Raw genomic sequence first — 25,215 nt, forward strand, 5'->3', positions numbered from 1 at the left:
TTCAACACCCCCCTCACTGAAATGGACAGATCGTCTAAGCAAAAGATCAACAAGGAAATAAAGACTTTAAATGACACACTGGACCAGATGGACATCACAGACATATTGAGAACAGTCCATCCCAAAGCAACAGAATACACATTCTTCTCTAGTGCCCATGGAACATTCTCCAGAATAGATCACATCCTAGGTCACAAATCAGGTCTCAACCGGTACCAAAAGATTGGGATCATTCCCTGCATATTTTCAGACCACAATGCTTTGAAACTAGAACTCAATCACAAGAGGAAAGTCAGAAAGAACTCAAATACGTGGAAGCTAAAGAGCATCCTACTAAAGAATGAATGGGTCAACCAGGAAATTAAAGAAGAATTTAAAAAATTCATGGAAACCAAAGAAAATGAAAACACAACTGTTCAAAATCTTTGGGAGGCAGCAAAGGCAGTCCTAAGAGGAAAGTATATAACAGTACAAGGCTTTCTCAAGAAACAAGAAAGGTCTCAAATACACAACCTAACCCTCCACCTAAAGGAGCTGGAGAAGGAACAGCAAATAAAGCCTAAACCCAGCAGGAGAAGAGAAATAATAAAGGTCAGAGCAGAAATCAATGAAATAGAAACCAAAAGAACAGTAGAACAGATCAATGAAACTAGGAGCTGGTTCTTTGAAAGAATTAACAAGATTGATAAACCCCTGGCAGACGTATCAAAAAGAAAAGAGAAAGGACACAAATAAATAAAATCATAAATGAAAGAGGAGAGATCACAACCAACACCAAAGAAACACAAACAATTATAAGAACATATTATGAGCAACTCTATGCCAGCAAATTAGATAATCTGGAAGAAATGGATGCATTCCTAGAGATGTATCAACTACCAAAACTGAACCAGGAAGAAATAGAAAACCTGAACAGACCTATAACCACTAAGGAAATTGAAGCAGTCATCAAAAATCTCCCAAAACACAAAAGCCCAGGGACAGATGGCTTCCCAGGGGAATTCTACCAAACATTTCAAGAAGAATTAATACCCATTCTTCTGAAACTGTTCCAAAAAAATAGAAATGGAAGGAAAACTTCCAAACTCATTTTATGAGGCCAGCATTACCTTGATCCCAAAACCAGACAAAGACCCCATCAAAAAGGAGAATTACAGACCAATATCCCTGATGAACATGGATGCAAAAATTCTCACCAAAATACTAGCCAATAGGATCCAACAGTACGATAAAAGGATTATTCACCACGACCAAGTGGGATTTATCCCTGGGCTGCAAGGTTGGTTCAACATCCGCAAATCAATCAACGTGATACAATACATTAACAAAAGAAAGAACAAGAATCATATGATCCTCTCAATAGGTGCAGAAAAAGCATTTGACAAAGTACAGCATCCTTTCTTGATCAAAACTCTTCAGAGTATAGGGATAGAGGGTACATACCTCAAGATCATAAAAGCCATCTATGAAAAACCCACAGCGAATATTGTTCTCAAGGGGGAAAAACTCAGAGCTTTCCCCCTAAGGTCAGGAATGCAGCAGGGATGTCCACTATCACCACTGCTATTCAACATACTGTTAGAAGTCTTAACCACAGCAATCAGACAACAAAAAGAAATAAAATGCATCCAAATTGGCAAAGAAGAAGTCAAGCTCTCACTCTTTGCAGATGATATGATACTTTATGTGGAAAACCCAGAAGACTCCACCCTAAAACTGCTAGAACTCATACAGGAATTCAGTCAAGTGGCAGGATATAAAATCAATGCACAGAAATCAGTGGCATTCCTATACACCAACAACAAGACAGAAGAAAGAGAAATTAAGGAGTCAATCCCATGTACAATTGCACCCAAAACCGTAAGATACCTAGGAATAAATCTAACCAAAGAGGCAAAGGAGCTGTACTCAGAAAACTATAAAATACTCATGAAAGAAATTGAGGAAGACACAAAGAAATGGAAAAACATTCCATGCTCATGGATTGGAAGAACAAATATTGTGAAGTCAATGCTACTTAGAGCAATCTACACATTCAATGCAATCCCCATCAAAATACCATCCACTTTTTTCAAAGAGATGGAACAAATAATCCTAAAATTTGTATGGAACCAGAAAAGACCCCAAATACCCAGAGGAATGTTGAAAAAGAAAAGCAAAGCTGGCGGCATCACAATTCTGGACTTCAAGCTCTATTACAAAGCTGTAATCATCAAGACAGTATGGTACTGGCACAAAACAGACACAGAGATCAATGGAACAGAATGGAGAGCCCAGAAATGGACCCTCAACTCTATGGTCAACTAATCTTTGACAATGCAGGAAAGAATGTCCAATGGAAAAAAGACAGTCTCTTCAACAAATGGTGTTGGGAAAATTGGACAGCCACATGCGGAAGAATGAAACTGGACCATTTCTTTATACCACACACAAAAATAGACTCCAAATGGTTGAAAGACCTAAATGTGAGACAGGAGTCCATCAAAATCCTAAAGAAGAACACAGGCAGCAATCTCTTCGACCTCAGCCGCAGCAACTTCTTCCTAGAAACATCACCAAAGGCAAGGGAAGCAAGGGCAAAAATGAACTATTGGGACCTCATCAAGATAAAAAGCTTTTGCACAGCAAAAGAAACAGTCAACAAAACCAAAAGACAACCGACAGAATGGGAGAAGATATTTGCAAATCACATATCAGATAAAGGGCTAGTATCCAAAATCTATAAAGAACTTCTTAAACTCAACACCCAAAGGACAAATAATCCAATCAAGAAATGGGCAGAAGACATGAACAGATATTTTTCCAAAGAAGACATCCAAATGGCCAACAGACACATGAAAAAGTGCTCAACATTGTTCAGCATCAGGGAAATCCAAATCAAAATCTCAATGAGATATCACCTCACACTAGTCAGAATGGCTAAAATTAACAAGTCAAGAATCGACAGATGTTGGCGGGGATGCAGAGAAAGGGGAACCCTCCTACAGTTGGTGGGAATGCAAGCTGGTGCAGCCACTCTGGAAAACAGTATGGAGGTTCTTCAAAAAGTTGAAAATAGAGCTACCCTATGACCCAGCAATTGCATTACTAGGTATTTACCCCAAAGATACAAATGTAGGGACCCAAAGGGGTATGTGCACCCCAGTGTTTATAGCAGCAATGTCCACAATAGCCAAATTGTAGAAAGAGCCAAGATGTCCATCGACAGATGAATGGATAAAGAAGAGGTGGTATATATATACAATGGAATATTATGCAGCCATCAAAAGGAATGAAATCTTGCCATTTGCAACGACGTGGATGGAACTGGAGAGTGTTATGCTGAGCGAAATAAGTCAATCAGAGAAAGACATGTATCATATGACCTCACTGATATGAGGAATTCTTAAAATCAGGAAACAAACTGGTGTGGTGGGGGGTGGAAGGGATAGGGTGGCTGGGTGATAGACATTGGGGAGGGTATGTGCTATGGTAAGCACTGTGAATTGTGTAAGACTGTTGAATCAGACCTGTACCTCTGAAACAAATAGTACATGTATTATATGTTAAAAAAAAAAAAAAAGAAGAAGAAGAAGAAGATAAGAGGAGGGGAAGAATGAAGGGGGGGAAATCGGAGGGGGAGAAAAGACTCTGGACTCTGAGAAACAAACTGATGGTTCTAGATGGGAAGGGGTTGGGGGATGGGTTAGCCTGGTGATGGGTATTAAAGAGGGCACGTTCTGCATGGAGCACTGGGTGTTATGCGCAAACAATGAATCATGGAACACTACATCAAAAACGAATGATGTAATGTATGGTGATTAACATAATAATAAAAAAAATTATACTTATATGCTTGGAAGGAAAAGACAGTAAATCGGTAATCTACCTTTATTATAATAAAATATTATAATAACCGTCAGTTTGTGTGATTGATTCCTTTTGGAATATGTCTTTATTGATAAGGTGAAATTCAGGGATTTCTACAGAGGTCACTTTTCAACATGGTCTCCATTTGTTAATTAACAGACTAAGTGTTAATTTAAAAATCACTTATAGATTATTAATTCATTAGGATCTAATGTTTTAAAGTGCAATAAATTGTGAGATGTTATAATTTGTTGCTATTAAGGAAAGTCCAAATATTTACATAACACCTACTATGTGGCAAGTACTTTTCTAGGTACTGGGGATATATAGTGAACCAAATAAGCCAACATGAATGATCTCATAGAGCTTATATTTTAATTGGGGGTGGAAGGCAGAGAGTATATAAGTAAGTTAAGTTCTTAGCATATCAGATTGTGATAAATATATAAATATAAACAAGAAAGGAGGAGAGGGGTATCAGAGTGTAGTGGTATGATAATTTAAATAGGATGGTTAAAAAGACTCAGCAAGAAGGAAGCAAAGGTCTGAAGGAGAAAAGGGAATAAGATATACAGATATGTGAGGAAACAGTAAGGCAGATGGAAGGGTTCAGAAAACAGAAAGGAGGCCTGAGAGAGAGAAGCCAAGGAGAATATTTGAGGAGGAGGTGAAAGTCAGGGCAGAATGGAATCACGTTGGGTTATGAGGTCATGGGTCATTCTAGAGATTTTGGCTTTTATTTTTATGGAAACGAGAACCATTGGAGAATCTCAGGTTGTAAAGTGAAATAATCTAAATTATGTCTTTAAAAATATTTTTTCTGGCCACTGTATTTGGCAGTAGGTTTTAGGAGGATGAAGGAAGAAGGTGGAAATCACTGAGCAGACCATTGCGGTAATTCAGGTGAGAAACAATTGTAGAAACAGGATCACAATGCTGGGTGTGTTGATACGAGGCCAGGTTCTGGATACAGTGTGGAGGCAGCAGTCATAGATTTGCTGACAGATTCTATGTGGATGTTAGGAAAAAAGGCAGCACTGGTGACTAAGATTTTTGGCCTGCATACCTGGAATGACTGAGATGCTATTTGCCAAAATGGGAAAGAACACAGGAAATTCAGGTTTGGGGAGAAAGCAAAAGTGTGGGTTTAGATACATTAAGTTTGAGATGTCTATTGGACATTGAAATAGAGCTACCTACAAGTAATACAATATGCAAGTCTGCAAGAGAGATCCTTAGCGACAAACATTTGAAAGTCATCAGAGTATACAGATGAGATCACCAAATGTAGACAGAAAGGAGAAGCAACTCAAGATCTGAGAAATGGGAGCACACTTAATTTCAGAAGTCAGGGAAATGAAGAGAAATAGGCAAAGGAGACTGAACAATAAGTCAGTGGTAGAAGGAGAAAAAGTGGGAAAGAGTTGTCTACCAGAACCTGAGTAGGGAGAGGTCTGGGGAGGGGGCTAAGTAATGAAATTGGTCAAATTCTGCTGATAGGTCCAGTTGATAGGAGCATATCGGATAGCGTATTGGGGTTGAAAGGGACTGGAGTATGTTCCAAAGGAGAACTGAAGAGGAAAAATTGCAACGGTGAGGTTAGACAATTCTTGTGAGCAGTTTCACTGTAAGGGAAGCAGAAAAAAGGGGCAGTAGCTGAAGGAGGCAGAGTCAAGAGAGTATTGTTGTTGATTTTTAAGATGAGAGAGAGAGACAATATGCTTGTGCATTAATAAGAGGCACAGAGGAGAGGGAGTAAAAGATGATGTGAGAGAGAGGGCAGAATTCCAGGCACAATGCCAATGTCCTTTAGTTAAAGAAGTGCTATGACATTTAGTGCATACTTGTTCTAAATGTGAATAGCTAGCAAATGAGTTGTCGAGAGATGCCATAAGGAGATTAGGAAGCAGTAGCAGGTAAGTATCTTTAACGTGTATAGCCCATTCACAGATGAATGATAGATATAGATATTTTCTCTACTCAAAAAGTTAGTTTTATACTAAAAATACATTACTATAGGTGATTACACAAGATTATAATGCATTATACACCCATAAAAGTATCTTTAGATTGTGTTAAAATTAATTTTGTGATTGATTTGAGAATGATATAATTAAAAAGACATACAGGAATAACGGGTCCATTTAAAGAGAGGGGCAAGAAGCAGACTAATTTGGGCTTCCCAGACTGTTAGATGTATCAGTGGAGTTAAGGTCTATGAGAGTCTCAGTGTATTAGTTTCTGTTGCTGCATAAGCAAAATTAGAGGCTAAAACAAGACAAATATATTATTTTACAGTTTCTATGGGTCAGGAGTCCAGATTTGGGTTAGCTGGGTCCTCTGCTCAGGGTCTCAGGCAGATGGAATTTAAAGTTTCAGCCATGACTGTGATTGTCTTCTGAGGTCCAGGGTCCTCTCCCAAACACTGGTTGTGGGCAGAATTCATTTGCTTGAAGCAGTATGACCAATATCCCCATTTTTTTTTAAGTTTATTTACTTATTTTAGAGAGGGGGAGGGGCAGGCGGAGAGAATCCTCAAGCAGACTCCCTGCTGCGCGCTGAGTGTAGAGCCTGAACGGGCTTGATCCCAGAACCCTGAGATCATGACCTGAGCTGAAATCAAGTTAGACACTTAACCGACTAAGCCACCCAGGTGCCCCAATATCCCCGTTTTCTTCCTAGCTTTCAGTTCCTAGAGACTGCTTTCAGGTCCTAGAGGCCACCACAGTTCTTTACCACATGACCCTACTAGGTAGTTCAAAGTATGGTGATTTGCTTTCTTCCAGGCCAGCAGGAGTACATTTTTAGGATACTTCACCTTCTTTTAAATGATCCTCTGATCAGGTCAGGCCTACCCAGAATAATTTTTTAATTCAAGTAACCTGATTAGCAGCTAATCCTAGGAGTGCTACCCCATCATATTCATAGAGTTCTCATAGTCTCAAAGAAAGGGACTACACATGATGTGTATACCAGGGGGTGGAAATTTGGGAGGCCATCTTAGAATCCTGCCTAACAGATAGTAAATTACTTAATGGAAACAGGCATGAACACCCCTCACCATTCTTTGTTTTTTGGCCTTATCTACCTGGGAAGGGGTATGAAGATAGAGCTTTGAGAAGAGTATTACACGGCGGACAATCCCCAGTTGTAGGAAGAGACTACGTTGAATAAGGATGGCCTATAGTCATGGGAAAGGAGATGCAGACACTCTTGTAAATATCATTCTATTCTCAGACTTTCATTGACCTCAGCTTCATTATGAATTTCATCAAATGCTGCACTGAGATGCAATCAAAACAATATTTCATTTCAGTATTTGTTGGCTTGGTTTGTGTCCTTACATGGCTTTAGCATTAGAGATTTACTAAGTTCGATTGATACATGTAGCATACAAGGTCTCCGAAGGATGAGTCAGAAGGACTGGTGGGAGGAACGGTATAAGGGCAGGAAGCAGGAAAGTCAGTGATGCCCAGAGAGTGAGTACGGAATGAGGAAGCTAGCCAAGAGGCTAGGGAGTCTATCCAGATGGTGAACAGAGAACATCTCAGGTCAGAATGATGGCAGGACAGCAGAAGCAAATGCAGGTATTTTTTACTGTGGCTAATAGAACCTCAGTCAGATAATTCACACCACAAAACAAAAAATATCATGAAGCTCTTAAGGCTGAATATACCTACCTCAAGGTAGACAAAGTACTTTTCCTACCTGAACTCTAAAACAGCAAGGTCTGGAAAGCACAGAATGGATTAGGAAGCAAAAAATGCTCAGGCCCTGGTAGTCTCGGTTATAAAAGTGAATTGTTAAATTTTCTGGAATTTTTGCAACCTGGTTGTTATACACAATCATTATTAAAAATTAAATTATAAAAGCTTACAATTAAATAACATATTAAAAGCAAAGGTAATAAACATATGAAACTCCTCACTTCCTAATTACTATATTTTACTATTACAAATTGTGTTGAGTTTATTTATGTCTATTATATCTGCAGAGTGGAAATACTCCATAACACTGTGCATTTCTTTCCAACTCTGTGTTTAATAATGTCACATTACTGGTGGCTTGAATTTGTCTGTGGAGTATTTACCCCACTGAAATCAGGAAAAACAACAAATCAGGATTGATTTAGTGCTAAAGTTGAAAGAGGTTTCTATTTAACTAATATAATTTACAGAAGAGTGAGAAATAGCTTCATAGTACATCACATATCAGATTTAATGATAATAAATTTATTAAGAAAGAGCTAGTAAATTAAGAAGAAGCCCTATTTGTCAAATCATGGTTTAAATGTAGTTTGGCTTCAAATACAAAAATCTGGCATAGATCAAAAAAAAAAAAAAACATTCTGCAGGAATCAACAGGCTATAGAAATTTACAATAAAGAGTAATGCATGTTTGTATTAGGATTTATAAATGTCCTGTTATACACCCTAAAAAAAAGATATCAGGCTGATATTCCTGCCTGATAGGATTGCTGGGGAACCAGTAAAGTAATGGATATAAATGTTCTTTGAAAAAATTTTAGTGGACAGGAAAGCCAAAGTGCTTGCCCTCATGGAGCTTACATCTCTGCATTCACTGAAGATTCCTGGAGTGTGTGAGCCAGAGGCCATCCAGAGATCACCTGGCCCAAGCCCTTCACCTTACAAATAATGAGAGAAGACTACCAGATTGAACTGATGAATTTGTGCCTAAGTGTGAGCATAGAGTGTGTACATATCCAAAATGGCATTTTTCCATTCTTCACCTCAGTAATTTCCAGGGACAATTCAATAATCTAAACTAATTAGGAGAAAATAACATATCCCAATTAACTATTCAATGTATAGACCCAGAAGAGCACCCCAGCACATCACAAGCTGTGTGATCTATTTAACTAAGAGCATTTAAGAAATAACCTCGCCAACACAGCACTTCTTGAAAGTTAGAGAGTAGGGTTGCTCTTTCAGGATCCTTGACACTAGAAAGATTGAATATTTAAATTATAAGAAATAAAGTGCCCATAAGAATTATTTAATTCAAGGTAAATATCTCTTGCCAACTCTAGTCTGAATATTAAAATCTCTTTCAATATTACAATTCAACACTCATAGTGATTCAGCTCGTCTGATTCAAAAGTTTTCTTTGCCTTTGCTTTGTAAAAGTCTTTTATCCTTTACAATTGTTCAGGTCAACATTCATTTTTAAGTGCACAGCAATTCAGTGCATTTCTAATAGGGCAAGAGTCTACATTGACCAGCCGATATACATTGTATGGCACTTGACATATCCAATTTTTGCTGCAATCTTTTTAAACATCTAGACTATAAGGCTACCATATCTCAATGAAATATAGACAACATGAACCCCTGCCTCAAAGAGACAGCATTCTTCCTGGTAGGTGCTGATTGGTGCATGAATGGAATGTGCACCTATGAACTAGAGAGCTCATAAAGCAGAAGAGTTTCCCGCTGTCACATTTCCATAGCTCCACAAAAAAACTGGGGTGAAGTCCTGAGTTGCTGCTGGGGGCCGCAAGCAATTCAGACTCTTACTCTAATAGGTGAAACAGTGTCTGTCTATAGTCCTAAATTCTCACCCATGTTATTCAAATGTAATTTGAATAAGATATCCCCTGCCTTAAAGCAGGATTCCCCCCATACCAACCCTCCCAAAATGAAAACCACATCTCAGGTTATTTCCCACTTACTTTATTTCTTTAGCCTGTTTGGAGCTAAGAGTCTAGTCATTGCATTAACATGCTAGTGGCTGATTGCACTTCAGGTTTTCTTCTCCTCTAATGATTTCAGGTAATATAGAGGTAGAAGAGAATATGATTAATGACAGAGAATCATTTCAACACTTCAGAGTTTATTAATCAAGTGTTTGATACACTGGGGCTCTAACTGGAATGCCAAATTGCAGGTGTTCGTGTGCCATTTCTAAATGAATCTTAACACATGAAAATCTGATGTGAGGATGTAATTTTGAAATGATGATAGGATGACTCAGGGACAAGGTGACGTCTGGCTGTTGTCAGAATTTATTCCTGAGTCACTTACGATTCACTCAGCGCTGGGGTGCTGGGAAAGGGCTAGTCCATGTTCAAGCTCCAGTAAAGCTGCTCACTCAGTTTCTGTTTTTCCCCTTTCACCTAAGTCCTGAGGAAATACTGGCACTGAAACTAAAGTCAATGCAAAATAAGCAGTGAGGACCATTGAAAAAAGTCAAAAGGATGTGAATGTGATTAAATAACTTGATACAGCTGGTCTGGCCTGGCTCTTCCAAGACATACCTATAAAACAGTGACAGTTCCATCATTCACGCCCAAAAGACTTCCATGGGGGCGGGGAGATGGGGGGAGTCCTTCCCATAGGATATCCGCAATGGTCTCCCAATCAAGCTATTTTTAGTTTATTTGATTTTGTACTGGTCAGGGTAGATGAGTTCAAATCCCTTATTATTTCATAGCACAGAAAAACAATTTTGAATTTCTGTTGATTTTTTTCCCCAGGTGTGAGCATAAAAATGTCACAAAGCCCAAATATTCATGAGTTTTGCCTTCATGGAACCCTAGAGTCACTGCCTGCTTCACTTTTGGGGGGAATCCAGGCTTAAGAATGTTCAAATCTCAAAGCAAAAATCAAGTTTCGCTCAAAGATTATCTTAAAAATATTTTGGATGTCTGAAGTGATCTGAATTTTTTTCTTTTGTTTGCAGGTTGGGGGGAAGTAGCAGATTTTTACCCAAATATTTTTGTCCAAAAAAAGTAAAACTAAAGCTCTGACCTAAGCCTGGACATGAAGCTCATAATAAAATGTCCCATTACTTTACATCCTTTGCAGAAGTACCTTAATGGCAACAGACTATGATGCTTTAATCGTGAGTAGTTTTAAAATTAAAAATTAGATGTCACATCAGCATGCTATGCCTATAGACATATCTGCCTTCTTTGGTGAACTGATAATTAAGAAAGTGCCCGCCTCTGTAGTAGATCATAACATGTCTGTCCTTCCATCATCTACAATGATAGAGATCCTGCAGAGCCATGGAATATGGGTTTATGATTCTCAGGGTTTCAATTCTATACGTAGGTTGAGAGTGTTCAAATAGCAAACCACTCAATAAGGCAGAGAAAAACCATTGTTGAAATTGGCCATTTACAATTTGAAAAGAACTTGCCTAGCCTTAACATTCTTCCTCTGTAGCATTCCAATTTCCTGGGTCACCCCAGGAGACCACGTTCTTCTCCAGCTGTTTATCTTCTCAAGACAAAAAGGTCTTTGCTAGGCAGGTATCTGCAAAGAGATCTCTCTGTAGGAGTCCTTGAGAAGAGACCCAGGCCAGGTCTCAAGTATTTGCCATTCAGTTTCTAGCCAACTGTCAGACACAGTCAAAGTAATATTGAGCTTTTCCCCTAGGGGTTTCTGAATCTCTCTTGTAAACAGATCCCTGATGAATCTATAAACCCTTAGAGCAGTGGTATCCAAATTTTTTATTATAAATTCCTAACTGTAAACAAAAAAAAAAAAAAGCATTCAATGTGCATGTGTGTGCATGTGTGTGCGTGTATACTTACTCATAAGTGATGTAAGTGTGATATTGGATATGTACATTAAAAATAAACTCCAGTTTAAATGTGATAGATGAGGTTGAAGGTACATATAAATAGCAGTTGTAGTGTTCCTCTTGTGCTTCCCTCATCCCAGGGAACAATCAAGCATGGCCCCTGGGGGTCTGTGCTGCACATGGAGACCAGGGCAAGACTCCCTTGATGCGGCTTACAATTTTGAGTGCAGAGCCCTGCTTAAACAAGAGTGAGTCAAGACCAGTGCAAGAGAGACATTCCTTTCAGTTGATGTCAGGTTTGTGAATTTAGGATATTACTGTTGTTCTCTGTATATACTTTATTTCCTGAGTGTACTTTTCTTCCTGAGTGATCTCTTTTCCTTGTCTTCCCTGCCTAAAGATCTGAGGTAGATACTGAGCATCCCTCAAGTTAGAAAATCGAGTTGTTCTTTGCCTCTGTACCTCTGTATCATGAGGCTTGGAGACTGGGTTTCCTTTTGGTGGACTTACTATAAATGCCCCTTTAATTCATATTACATTCCTGTAGGAGGTGATAAGATGAAGGTATGCAACATCTGCCTGGGTTTCCCTGCTGAACGGCCCGAGCAGCTGTTACAGCAGGTTTGGAAGTAGTGCTTCTGAAAAAGTGCTGTGAATAGTTATTTCTACAGCTCCTTAGAGACTATGGAGGAGATGTGCTAGCATCAGTTGTTTTATGGCTGAATTATCCAGTTTGAGAATTAGTCAATCTCCTGATTCCTTTTCTCTCCTGCTGCCTCCCTAATGTCATCCACATGTAATCCCTTCAGCAACATGTGGCTAGGGGCAGAGAATTAAAATCCAAATCAGCCCATGGGACTGCTTCACACTATCTGGGCATGTCTAATCTTAGGCTGCTCCCAATATGGGTGAAACTCTGCACTCAGTTGTATGCTTATTTGTTTAATAAAAATATTAAGTAACCATAAAAATGTGTGAGGCACACTTAGGATCTGTCACTAGTATGTACCTGAAAAACAGCTGCTTCCATAGGTAAGAACCCCCGAAAAAGAAACGAAAGAAAGAAAGAAACGAAAGAAACGAAAGAAAGAAAGAAAGAAAGAAAGAAAGAAAGAAAGAAAGAAAGAAAGAGAAAGAAAGACACTTTAAAGGAAACTTTGTTGAGATTTCAGTGGATGGACAGATTTGCTTCAAACAATGCAAATACCTTAAAATATTGCTTGGTCTAAAATCAGGTCCCTCAGTCATTTCCAAGAGACCTTCAGTCTCTGGTCCTCTTGCTCAGGCTTTTTCCTTCTCTCCTCATTGTCCTCTCCCTTTCAGCAACAAACCACATACTCCTCATTTCCTTCTTAAGAACAATTTTGTTCTTTTCACCCCTTAGCTCCCAAACACAGGTAGTGACGTCTCTGCTAAAGCTTTGACATTTTGATTGGCAAGAACCCACCACATTGAAGCCAGAGGGTTCCCAGAGCTCTGCTGGTTTATCCTCCATGAATCCCCATACCCCCCTTGCCCATCTACCCACATACTGTGGAGGCTTCTGAGAACACCAACACAGGGACAATTCAAAAACCACTAGTGTCAGTCTTGTTTTTTATGGATCAACAAAGTGGCAATGTTCTCTTCCTCTCCACCTTGATTTACCTCGCCCCGGCCCAAGGGCTGACAGTTTGCAGCTTCTTGTAGCATACAGTGATACCATCTGAGTCTATTTTGTGAGAATCCATTCATTTTGTTCTACTTCATCTGCAAACTCCTTCCTGCCACTTCTCCAATTTGAGGGGAGAGAAGAGAATTTATGGGTGATTCCATTTAAGCTTCTGGTATTTTGCTGAAAGGTGTTTCAGGACTATACCACCACAAGTGTTTAAGTGTGTTTAAAATTAAGTATCTAAACTGTAGACTTTTCCAAAGGGGTTCATATAGCATAATCATATAATATATTCAGGAATCCTGAAAGGTAGGGATTATTTTTTCTCATTTCATTGATAAAGAATCAGATGATCAGGAAACTCAAACTACCTAACACATCATGGAATTAATTTATGCCAGGGCTTGAGTCTGGATTTCCTCACCTTATCTATTAACACCATATGATTCTGCAAAGCTAAAGGCAATCACAACTCCCATCTTCTTCCTTGAGCTACCTCACTCTAATTTCAATTACGATCCCACCTTTGAAAAGAAAGAACAAATTCTCAAGCCAGGTATAAGCTGAACACTGAAATAACCCAAAGATGCATAAACCATAAGCCCACCCTCTTGGGTAGATTGAACCAATACAGGCATGGGAAAGACTCAGACCAATGAGGATTCACTCTGCCCTGGGCTCAATTCCTCAAGCCATCTTCCTGTTTCAAACTCAGAAACTAGTATCATGGATTTTGGGAAGTTAACTACAGTGCCCATTATAGAACTGTGTGTTCATGTGGAGAAACAAGCGCCTGAGTGGGGCACTGCACGTCAAGCCCACTGTCCCCACACGAGCCTGAAGAAGCTATGCCATCTCCTAATGGCACCTCCATAGTCTTAGGGCAACCCTGCAGAGGAGGCTTATATATTGGGGGCTGTTCTCTCAAGCACCGAGGCTTGGAAGCAACCACATGGGCATCCTTTTTTAGAGGTGGGTCTCAGGGGGGAGTCAGAGCAGTCAGGTAGTATATAGAAGGCACTGGAGAAAAGGCAAAGGATAACATTTCTCAGAACTCAGAAATTCTTGATTCTTCTCTTTTTGAACCAGTGTGAGGAATTTGAACAGATTGAAGCACAAATCAATGCTGCGCTGTTAATTCACACCCCGACTGTAAGTTGACCTGTGGGTAGTGGGGAAGTAGGTGAGTCTGAATTCATTTCTGCTCTTTTTGATATCCTTAATCTGCCAGAGATCACTACTGACCACATCCTCACTTCCATTTTCAGGTACTCAGAAGATTAATATTTGTAAAAACATGAGTGAGCTCCTGCTGGGAAAACCACCTTTTTGAAAAGAATGGATCACATTAGCTTTTGCCTGAAATTTCCTCATGTTTTTCAGAATTAGTGAAATTACTTAAAAAAAATTATTTGCATAAATGTAAGATTCTAAAGCCTTAGATACTAGTCTATTACTAGTTGACTAGTAGTTCCGACTCTGAGAGACTCATTCTCTATTTGGTCTCTCAATTATCTAGATAAGCAGCCAGCTTCATGACCCAATCTCAAACATTAAAAGGATGGGGCATAGGGCTGTGTGTGCGGACAACTCACCAATGTTTTAAAGAAACTTCTTTTATGACACAGAAAATGTAATGCATTATTTTTCAAGTGAAATGTTAATCTCTCCTAAAAGTTGGCATGGTTAAAAAAAAAAAAATGAAAGTAGATTCAAGATGTTTCAGCTCAATGATTTTCAAAACTGTTTCTCATGGTCCTAGGTTTTCTCAAAAATGCCTTTAGGACTTCCTCAGATGTGAAGAGAGATTAAGAAGTCAGAGATATCAATTGGTAAAAAGAGCTCCAATGCTTAAAAAAGTTTGAAAAACACCAATGTATCTTAATTCCTCAATGATAGCTACACAAAGAACTCAAGGGAAGCTAATTCATCTTTGTCATCTTCACCTTCTAATGCAAAACTTTTAATGGCTCTGCATTACCTAATGAATTAGGTTAAAGTTCCTAATTAAAGCATTCAAAGCTCTTCATTATCTTTTCAACTTTATCTACCAGATTCTCTTATTCTTCTGTTCCAAACAACCAGACTTGTGCTAGGCACCATCCACTACCCCATTTTCATCTTCCCATCTTGACTCATGCTGTATCCTCAGCTTGTAATGGGCTCCCAAGCAGCCGTCTCTACTTGTCAGCACCCTGCTCTTTCTTTACTCCCAGTCTGTAGGTCACTTCTGGATCATCCATGTCTGCACCCTTCAGCAAAGTATATCCATCTTCCCACTGAACCTCCCCAGCACCCTTTCCAGCTTCAATGGCATAGTCAGTTTCATTAATCTTTTCTTTTAGTAGTCTTATTTTTTTCATTCACTCTTTTTCTTTTTTTTCATGTCATTCATTTCAAAATCAGTCTCTGCTTCACGGTAGGTCTTCCAGAACCCTGCATACAATCAGTGCTTAGTCAATTTAGGTTGAAATTAAGACACACTCCTGGCCTGAGTTGGACTGAATTTGGCTTTTCTTTCATTTTTGAGAAAATTTAATGTTTCCAGATTATGCAGCCATTTATCAGTCTTGATAGAATAAATTGTTCTCTTTCTCCTGTCACTGGAATTGCAATTCTACTTATATAGGAACTAGAAATAATCATTATCTATAACTATGTGCTCATCTCCTACTATTCTCAGCCACCCTCACTGTTCTGGACACACTGGCCTCATTGCTATTCTGTGAGCAGAAACACACAACATTTATTTTTGCCTCAGGGCCTTTGCAATTTTCCTCTCTGTGTGGCTTGTTTTTCACCCTCAGTTCAGCCAAATCACTGTTCTTGTAAACACAGCCTCAAAGAGGTTTTTTTCTAACATTGTATCTTAAAGGACACCCTGTTATTCTCCAGCCCCATTATCCTGACTCAGTTTACTTAATCTTATATGATATTATACTTTTAAGTTGATTTGTTAGTTGACCTAGCTAGAACTTAAGTTCCATGAAGGCAAGGACTTAATCTTATTCATTGATCTAACTCCAGCACTACAATAGCACCTGGCATAAAAGAAGAGCTCAGTAAATATTAGGTAAATGGAGAACTGAAGAAATTAACATATGCAGAACACCAGAGGGGCAGAGTGATTTCTCAGAAGACTACTAGAATGGAAGATGGAAGATCTGGGGTTCCCATCCCTGTTCTGTCCTTAACTAAAATGTAGACTGAGGTAATGTTCCAATTTCAATATTTTTTGGTTCTTTGTTAAACAAATGAAGAAAATTAGAAAAAAAAAGACATTTTTAAAAACCTAACTTTTTAATGATTTTTTTTATTTCATTATATTGCCTTTTCATTTAGACTCATGGTACCTCCTTATACAGTGAAGACTTGTAGGCTGCTGGCTTTCAGAAGGAATTGTGACATAGACAAGAAGTGACCAGAATTCACCCTGGAGCTGTTGATATGTGTGGAACAGCTTAATGAAATGACAGCCCTTGTTTTGTAAAGCAGCTAATGGACTTGACAAGAATCAGAGTTTCCATACAAGGACACTAGCAGTCCAAATAATAAGTCTTTAACTCACTCACCAGGACTGTCATATCCTCAAAATGCATTTGTTAGGAGCTATATTGGGCCAAATGCTTAATAAATTCAATCATCTTCTCACTAAGTGTATTAGCAGTGCCAAGCTATGATCTTGTTGGATTGTATTAGTTGTGCTTAAGCAATTACCAATAGGGCAGTTATCCCAAGAAAGTAGGAAGGAATGGGAAATGAGATCTAATTGGTTGCTTTTCTGAACTGGGATGGGGCAACAAACCTGACTGGGATGCAAAGCTAATTACAAAATCCATTTAAGTGTAACAAATGAAGGTCTGGAAGACTAAACTACTAATTAAGGGCAGGAACATTAAAATTAAAAAGGTGACCATTTAACCTTAGTCCAATGATGCATATCTCTTGCCAAGTAAATTGGCAATAGAATTCTGGAAGGAAGACCTTGCTAGAACTCTGAAGTACTAACAGGAGGCTAGAACAAGAGGCATGAAACCAAGGAGTCCAACTTTCAGTGGCTTCTTGACTTCCTGGCTGATTCTCAGAATCAGGGATTTTTTTCCTCTGCAAGTTATTACTGGCCCATAAGTCAAGGACTCAAAAAACAGCAGACATCAAGCAAGGCACAATTAAGTAAAAACTAGGATCAAGACTCAGAGCCAAAGCTCTGTATTATTAGGCTCCCTGAGTATTAGGACTAGGCAGAGCCACTTCAAGAAACAATTTCTAAATATGGCATCCCTATTGTCCATCTCTCCCTCTCGTCTATAGTTAGTACATATATTTTTTTAAAATATTTATTTATTTAGGGGGAGAGGAGCAGAGAATCCTCAAGCAAACTCCCCCCACTGAGCATGGAGCCTCATGCAGGGCTCAATGCCAGGACCCTGAGATCATGACCCAAGCCAAAACCAAGAGTCAGACACTTACCCAACTGAGCCGCCCAGGTGCCCTACTCAGCACATATTGTTCCTCTGTTCTGTATTTCATCTTCTTGACACTCAGAGAGATCACACGTTCTCTAAAGGGCTCTAAGTGTAGTTTTCTGTAGCAGCTCACTACCCTCCCAAACAACAGACTATTCTTTCTTCCATTTCCTACTGTAACCTCACAATTACTTGCCCATTCTACCCCATTTGTTCAACAGGCAGCTCCTAAATGATAAGAGACTGATATACAGATATTAATCCTACTAATTTGTGAGAGGCTAATATGTTATCTTTCCAGAAAAACACAGTCTTAATACAAATAGCATTAAAAACATATTGAATTTTATAAGGAAAGGAAAACTTAAAGGTCTTTTATTCTAGAACCTTCTGCCCTCCCCAATCCCCCACCCACCCACCCACAATGAGCCTGAAGTCCAAGCATCTGGCTATTCTGACTATTGTGACACTGCACTTTCCAGTAACCCAAACTGACACCTTACCAAGACATAATGTTAGCATAATAGAGTTTTAGGATACTAGATTTTTAGACTTTCTGGCAGGATTGAGGGAAGGACAAGCAATTTGATACCCCTTCAATCACCCCCAATGTCTCCATTCACCTGTGGATAAGAATTGCTAGCAGACAGAAGCAAAAGATATTGGGAACATTTATACATCAGTACAAGCATGGTCTTCTTAGGGACTTAATATGCCTCAAGTCATACCCAATAACTAGCAGGAATATAGCCTACTAAAAAGAAGCACAGCTCTGGGGACCAGCTAGCCTTGAGTATACATGCTGGCCTCATCATTTTCTTGAACAGCTGTTTATGCTCATTTCACCTCTGTATCTTTATCTATGGAGATAATAATGGTATGAGAATTAAAAAATGTTATATGTACATATGTATACTTATGTATACACATATATAACAAAGATTCTGGCATGCAGTAGATAGTGAAGAGTGATTATTGTTTTTTTTTATTTTTATTAAAGTATAAGGAAAAAGCTTTCTTAGTTATTGTGAAGGGTGAATTGCCTGAATAGCCACCAAACTACAAATGGCAGCCTTTTCCTAGTCGCACACATCTACCTTGGCAGTGTTATCCAATTTGAACCTGCCAGAAAAGATAACACTTTGAATGGCACTTGTCCCAAATCAGGTGCCCTTTCCAGTCCACACACACACACACACACTGAAAATTCATTTTTAAGTAGGAAGATTATGAAAACTGGAGAGAAACACAATTATCACCCTTCTCCTCAACCACTTGCAAGGGTGACCTCACTGCAGTGGACCCCTACCCCCAACCCCCAAGAATGATTCTCCCAGAAGCTGTCCTGCCTTTCCTCTCCCAGCTGCATATCCAGTTGATCAGTTTCTGCCAGTTAGCATCTGGAATGTCCTCTGGACACAGTCCCTAGTAAGATATGGTACTCCTTTCATGAGTACCAGACCACAGATTGATCTAGGAGAGGCCATGGTTTCCTTTGCTATTTCTGTAATTTTATTCCCCACAACACAGTCTTACAAAGCTCTATGGGTATTAATGCTTTTACTGAAGGATTGCAGTGATTTTGATGAACTATAACAAAAGAAAAAATTCAAACTGTGTACCAACTATTGTTTTTCCCACCGTTCTGGAGAAGAACCCAAGAAGCCGATCCTTTGCTGGAATGTTTTCCTGAGTACATTCATCTTCCTAACCTTTCTCCCCTGCTTTAAGGATTCTGCTCAGAGAGCATTTCCTTCTAATCTGCACTGTGAAAATTGATGCTCATCTTTTGGGATGTCTATCTCCTATACTGAGGGTAACAGTAGATTCCACAGGTTTGATTTACTAAGTGAGGGTAATGAACAGGGTGAAGGTCAGGCTTCACATTCTGTCATAGCTATTCACTGACACCTCAGATCTCAAGAATAACTCAGAGGAGGGCTTTTCCATCTTCAATGGGACAGAACACTCTACACCTGACATGGAAACATTGAGGCTGATTCTCTTTGAGATCAGTGTTCTGTGTGAGTTATGGGCACACCTATTCATCATCCTAATTGTCCAATAACTGGGAAGTCAAGTGCACATGCATGCCAACACAAACACATGGAATTTCCCAGAATGGTAATTATCAATGCCAGTGAAGCTTAAACCCATCAAAGGCAAAATAATATATATCTTTCTGTCTCATATGTTTCAAGGTGCTTCTCTATATAATGGTGTAAATATTTTACATACTTTTGCACAAATAATTATCTCCTCTTTTCAAATTTTGCCCTTTCAGGTCTTTACATATGATTTCTCTTAATAGCCACTCCTGTGGGTACCAAAGACCTGGTCAAAGATTTGAAATTCTCTGATAGGACTATATGAAGTTCTTTGCCATGGACACTCATGCTCATCAATTTCTATTTGGTATGGGATGGGAAGGATTTGTTTTGTTTCCAAATGGAGGAGTATTTAAAGAAGTAAATTTCCTTCTAGAAATCCAGTTAAATGGCCTTTTCTCTCTGGGCTGACATGTTACAGGCTCTTCACTAGAAATTTGCCTTTTCTAGATCTAGTTTAAACTCAACTTGATGTCTAAACTAAAATCCCTTTCTTTTTAAATGTTATTGATGTGCTCACTGGAATAAAATGGAGCAAAAAATAAAACAAAGAGTCTTTGTTGCATAATGGATCAAGCTTTTAGTCAAAGACTGAAAGAAATAAAGGGATTTCCAGGCTTCTTTAAAAATGGGTCCTACAATATCTAGCCTGGTGCTCAAATGCCTCCCAAATCCCCTTTGAGTGCTTTTTAATCCCTACCAACATGGAGCAGCAGGTCAAGGAATTGTATATCTTTCTCCATCTATGTATTTGTCTGGCAAGGAGCACTAAATATCCTAGGTACTATTAGAGTCGGAGCTATTAGAGGAGGACATGCATCTGAGCAGACAGTAAGGAGGGTGGGGAAAACATTTAACCTAATGCGTATTTTAGACATGAAGCACTGATGTCTGCAGTTAACAAGACGTATGGTTGTATTGAGCAAGGAGGAGAAAGCTTTCCAATTCAGTTAAATGTCTATTTATACAACATATATAATTGAATTACATATCTGATTTAATCAGAAAATGGGAAAATCTTTGGATATACAGCACCCTGTCCTGACTACCTTAAACACCAGCTCACTTGCTACCTCACTGCCAGCTTTAATACGGCAATTAGTGCCGGCAAAATTCTATTTGCTTATAGACCTAATTAGAGATCAAGAGAGTGGCTTACTTTTGATAATTGCATGGCTGTGGCCCATCTATCAGCCATTGTGAAATTGTTGTTATATTAATGTAAAGCTTATAATCACTGCTGTTCCAAATTGAATAAAATGTTCTTGCCAATTCTCCAATGCAATTAATTTACATAAAAGCCTCTGGAACCAAAATTAAAATGATATACATCTTTGCAAAGTCTTCAGTTAAAACAAAGCTAAGTAATAAGAAACTCATACATCTTTTTCCCCTGCATTTTTATGTTTACCGGAGTTAATGGCCAAACAATCATTAAAATGTGCCTAAAACTAATTAAAATTGTTATGCTCATACCTCATTTACTATGTACTCTAATTTATTATTCAAAGCATTAATATTTTAAAATCCCTGTTCTGGAGTCCAGGGAGATTCCAGGCAGTGGAACAGGAGGTCAGCAGTTCCCCTTCCTTCCAAGAATCTGCATATAAATCACATTAATCTCACTGAGGCATTTGATAGTGGCTCAGAAGAAATGATGATATAGGTAGGCTTGTCTGGTTTGTTCCTTCTGCTTAAACTTAATAAATAAAATCAAATGCAGTCACGCATCATCTGAGGATCTGTACAAGACTGCAAGCAAGGAACATTACATGATAGAGGCCACATTTATATCAACTCCAAAATAGAGAAAAGCAAAAAAAATTGTTATATGCTGTGTGCCAGGCACCTCCCCATTAAGACTAGGAGAGGCAGGTATACGGTGTAGTGTTAGGGTTCTTCAGAGTTCCATCACAAATATTCAATTGATGTGATCATTTATACAAGAGGCAGATAAGAGAATTCAGTCTGTGGGTCTGACATTAAAAGTCATATTAATAATGGAATATGCTATCTGCTGATTTTATGTCATTAGTCTAGTTATGTCATTACTCAATTACTAATATCTGCCATTTATTTAAAGACTACTCTGAGGCAGTGTTTCTTACCCAACTTATCTAATTGAATATATATAATAATACTATTATTGCTGCCATGTTAATGTATTATGAGGAACCAAAGCTCAGAAGTAGTAAGTAGCTTGCCCAAGGTCACAACTGTTGATGACAGAGCAGGATATTGAGCTCGTATATGTTTGTTTCCAAAACCCATGATCTTTCTATTAGACCTTATTGATCCTTTTCAATAATATTGATTCTTCTGGAGCTGATAAGTAAACCATTCCTTACTCACACATCTACACAATCCACCTTCATGGTCCCTGTTCTTTAGTCCTTCTTTATTATCTCTTTGCCGCCATGTCTCCATAATTCAGGTCTAAAAATGGCACTTTGAATAGATCAAACATGTGTGGATATCTTCTGCTATGGAAATAGCTGTTAGGAACCTAAGCCTGTTCAAAGCACAATACTTGGTAAATCCTTGACTTACCTTGAGTCGAGTTTCACTGCTCTATGGACTAAGAAATATTTCAAACTAACTTAAGGTAAAAGAAAATACTAGTTATTTTGGCAAGATGGAGTAGAAAATGTGCATTTTTCTTGAAACCCATTTCTGATTTTTGATCTCTTGACTTTTGTACTCAGTAGCACTGTGAATGTGAACAAATCAATCCCTCTTAGGGCTTATTTTCATCATCTGTGAAAACAGGTGCTGTACAAGAAGTTCAAAAAACATCCTTGAAGCTCTATTATCTGCAATTTTATTTAGAAGAACTTGAACTTAGACAATGACCATAACTTAGGGCTCACAAAGTTGAAAAAGGAGTCATAAATGTGCTTCAGAGTGTGGTTCAAAAGGAAATTGGAAATTGAAAATTCATGAGCTAATGGGTAGTCATCTATTTTGATTTTAAAAATATCTTTAAAAACAGAATAATTTTGTTAAAGAAAAGGTATCCATGTGTACATGCACACATGTGCAAATATGTATGAGTGTTTGCACGTATATTGACAGGTATAGCAAAAACAGGTGTGGGGGCTAAAGCTGTGGATGTGGAAAAAGTCTAAGAATTCCCAGTTCCTGACTTCCTTCTTTATCTTTACAACAAGAAACTCTGTGAAACCCCAGGTCTCTGAAGACCTTCAAATGGCAAATTATTCCAATGACAGAAGGGGAAGGTTATGGGGAGGGGGAGGAATCTAAAAAAATAGAAATACATGAAGCTCCCAGGGGCTCTCTGTAAGTTTAGTTTACAAAAAATGAAAGAACCAAAGAGTGATGAAAAAGAAATCAAGAAGAAAGAGAGACAAGTGGTATAATACTATAGCAAGAGAGCCAAACCTAAGGTGTGTCAAGATTCAAGATGACATTACTGACCTTACAAACAGTGCTCAGAATGAGAATAAAAATGGAGAGAGCTCACTGCTGGTGGGGGATGGACACCGTGGAGGAATGTTAGAGTTGTTCAGAAGGATAGAGATTACTCCCAACTGTGGCAAATCTGTGAAAAGGATCAGAATAAAGCCAAGAACTCTTTGGTTGTAAAGGTGTTGAAAAGTAGCAATGGCCAATGCAACCTTTTTGAAGGGATGTGAAGAGTTTATGAAATTTGGCCTTGCAGAGATTTAGGGACAGGCTGAAAGATGTTCCTGGCAAAGGAAAAGAAGGAAAGGAAGAGAGCATAATGTAGACCTGGGAACAGAATATCTAGGGTTTTTTTTAGAAGCAAAGGCCAAAAAGTATTGGAAGGTACATTTATTCATTCAACAATTTTTGAACACCTACTATGTGTTCTAGGTGCCAGGGGCACAGTGATGGACAAAATAGACAAAAACATTCTTCTCATTCTATGAGGTGACAGATACTACACAAGATTGTGGACAAGATGAAAATGCATCTAAAATATAAAAAGAAAAAGAAGTAAAAAAAATAGAAACCTGAATATTGAGGAGAGAATTGAATGGGAAGCCTCACTGCGAAGGTGAATTTTGAATCAAAACCTGAACAAGTTACATGAAACTGTGGGTGAAAAGCATCCTCATCAGAGAAAAAAACACCTCTGCCAAGATCCTAAAATGGGAATAAGCCAGGAAGAGATGGGTAATATAACTGGAAAAAAGAGTGAAGGGGAACTCAGAAGATGAGGGGAACAAGGTAACCAGGGACCAGTTCCTGTAGGGTCTATAGAAGACAGTAAGTGCATGGATACTTATTCTGAGACAATTAAGAAGCCATTCAGGGGTTTTAACCAGAAGAGGAGCTTGGGTCAATCTGTACTTTTAAATGACAAATCTATCTACTATGTTGAGAGAAAAGGCAGGAGGCAAGAACAAAAACAGGGAGATCGGTTAGAAGGCTAGACCAGTAACCTAACAGAGAGAAAGTGGTCAAATTCTGGATATATGTTGAAGATTTGGTGTGCGAAAGGCAGAGAGGCATCAAATAAGACTTCTAGGTTTTTAGCCTCAGCAACCAAAAGAAAGACAAATGATTGACATGGGAAGACAGAGAGGAATTACCTTTTGTTTCATGTTGCTAAGCTTTTGGATGGAACAATGTCAGGAACTCAATTTGGACGTGTTCATCTTGATATGGATATCAGAAATCAGGTAGGGTTCTTGGGCAGTTAGATATATCAGACTGAAGTTTAGGGGAGAAGTCTCAACTTGAGATATAGATACAACATAAATGTGATGTAAAACCATGAAAGATGATCTGACAAATAAGTGTAGGTGGAAAAGGAAAGTGTGACAGACTCAGCCCTGGAGCTCCCCAACATTTTAGAGCTGGAGATGTAATGGAACACCAGTGAAAATAATCTAAGAAAGAGAGATAAGAAAAGTGGAAGAAAAAACAGGAGAGTGTAGAAGCCAAGAGAAGAAAGTGTTCCAAGAAGGGGAATTCAAATGCTTTTGACAGATCAAGTTAAATTAATATTGAAAAATAACCATGGCATCTAGCAACACAGAAGCTATGAACTTAAGGAGGGCAAGTTTGGGGACACAGTCAGGGAAAAATCTGATTGGAGTGTGTTCAAGTAAGTGTGTCAAGAGAAAAGTAGAGATGATCAGTATAGACCCTGTTAAGAAGGGCCTAGAAGGAAAAGTAATGGGGCAGGTGATAGAGGAAGAAGAGAAACCCAGGTAGGATTTTCCTTTTACATTTTTTTTTAAGATGCAAAAATATAAACATGTTCATGTGATGATGAAAATCATCCACTCAAGTTAAAATTGGAAGAAGATAAAACCAACTCAAGATGTTAAATATGAGGTTAATAAATTTGAGTTTTGTCTCAAAGGCTATAAGGACACACTGGAGTCAGCAGGTGTAACGTGTTCAAAACTGACACAAATTAGTATTGTTAAAAATGTAGGCTATAGTGAGAATAGTGGCCTAAATTACATTATTTAAATCACCTTCCCTCTGCATTCCTAATTTTATAAAAACAGAATCTGGCATACATAACAAATACTGTGGGTTGGGAGCATTTGTTTCCAAAGTCCATGGTCTTTATATTAGACCCTGT

The sequence above is a fragment of the Phoca vitulina genome, unplaced genomic scaffold (assembly GCF_004348235.1).
Source record: "Phoca vitulina isolate PV1807 unplaced genomic scaffold, GSC_HSeal_1.0 scaffold15, whole genome shotgun sequence".
Taxonomy (NCBI): domain Eukaryota; kingdom Metazoa; phylum Chordata; class Mammalia; order Carnivora; family Phocidae; genus Phoca; species Phoca vitulina.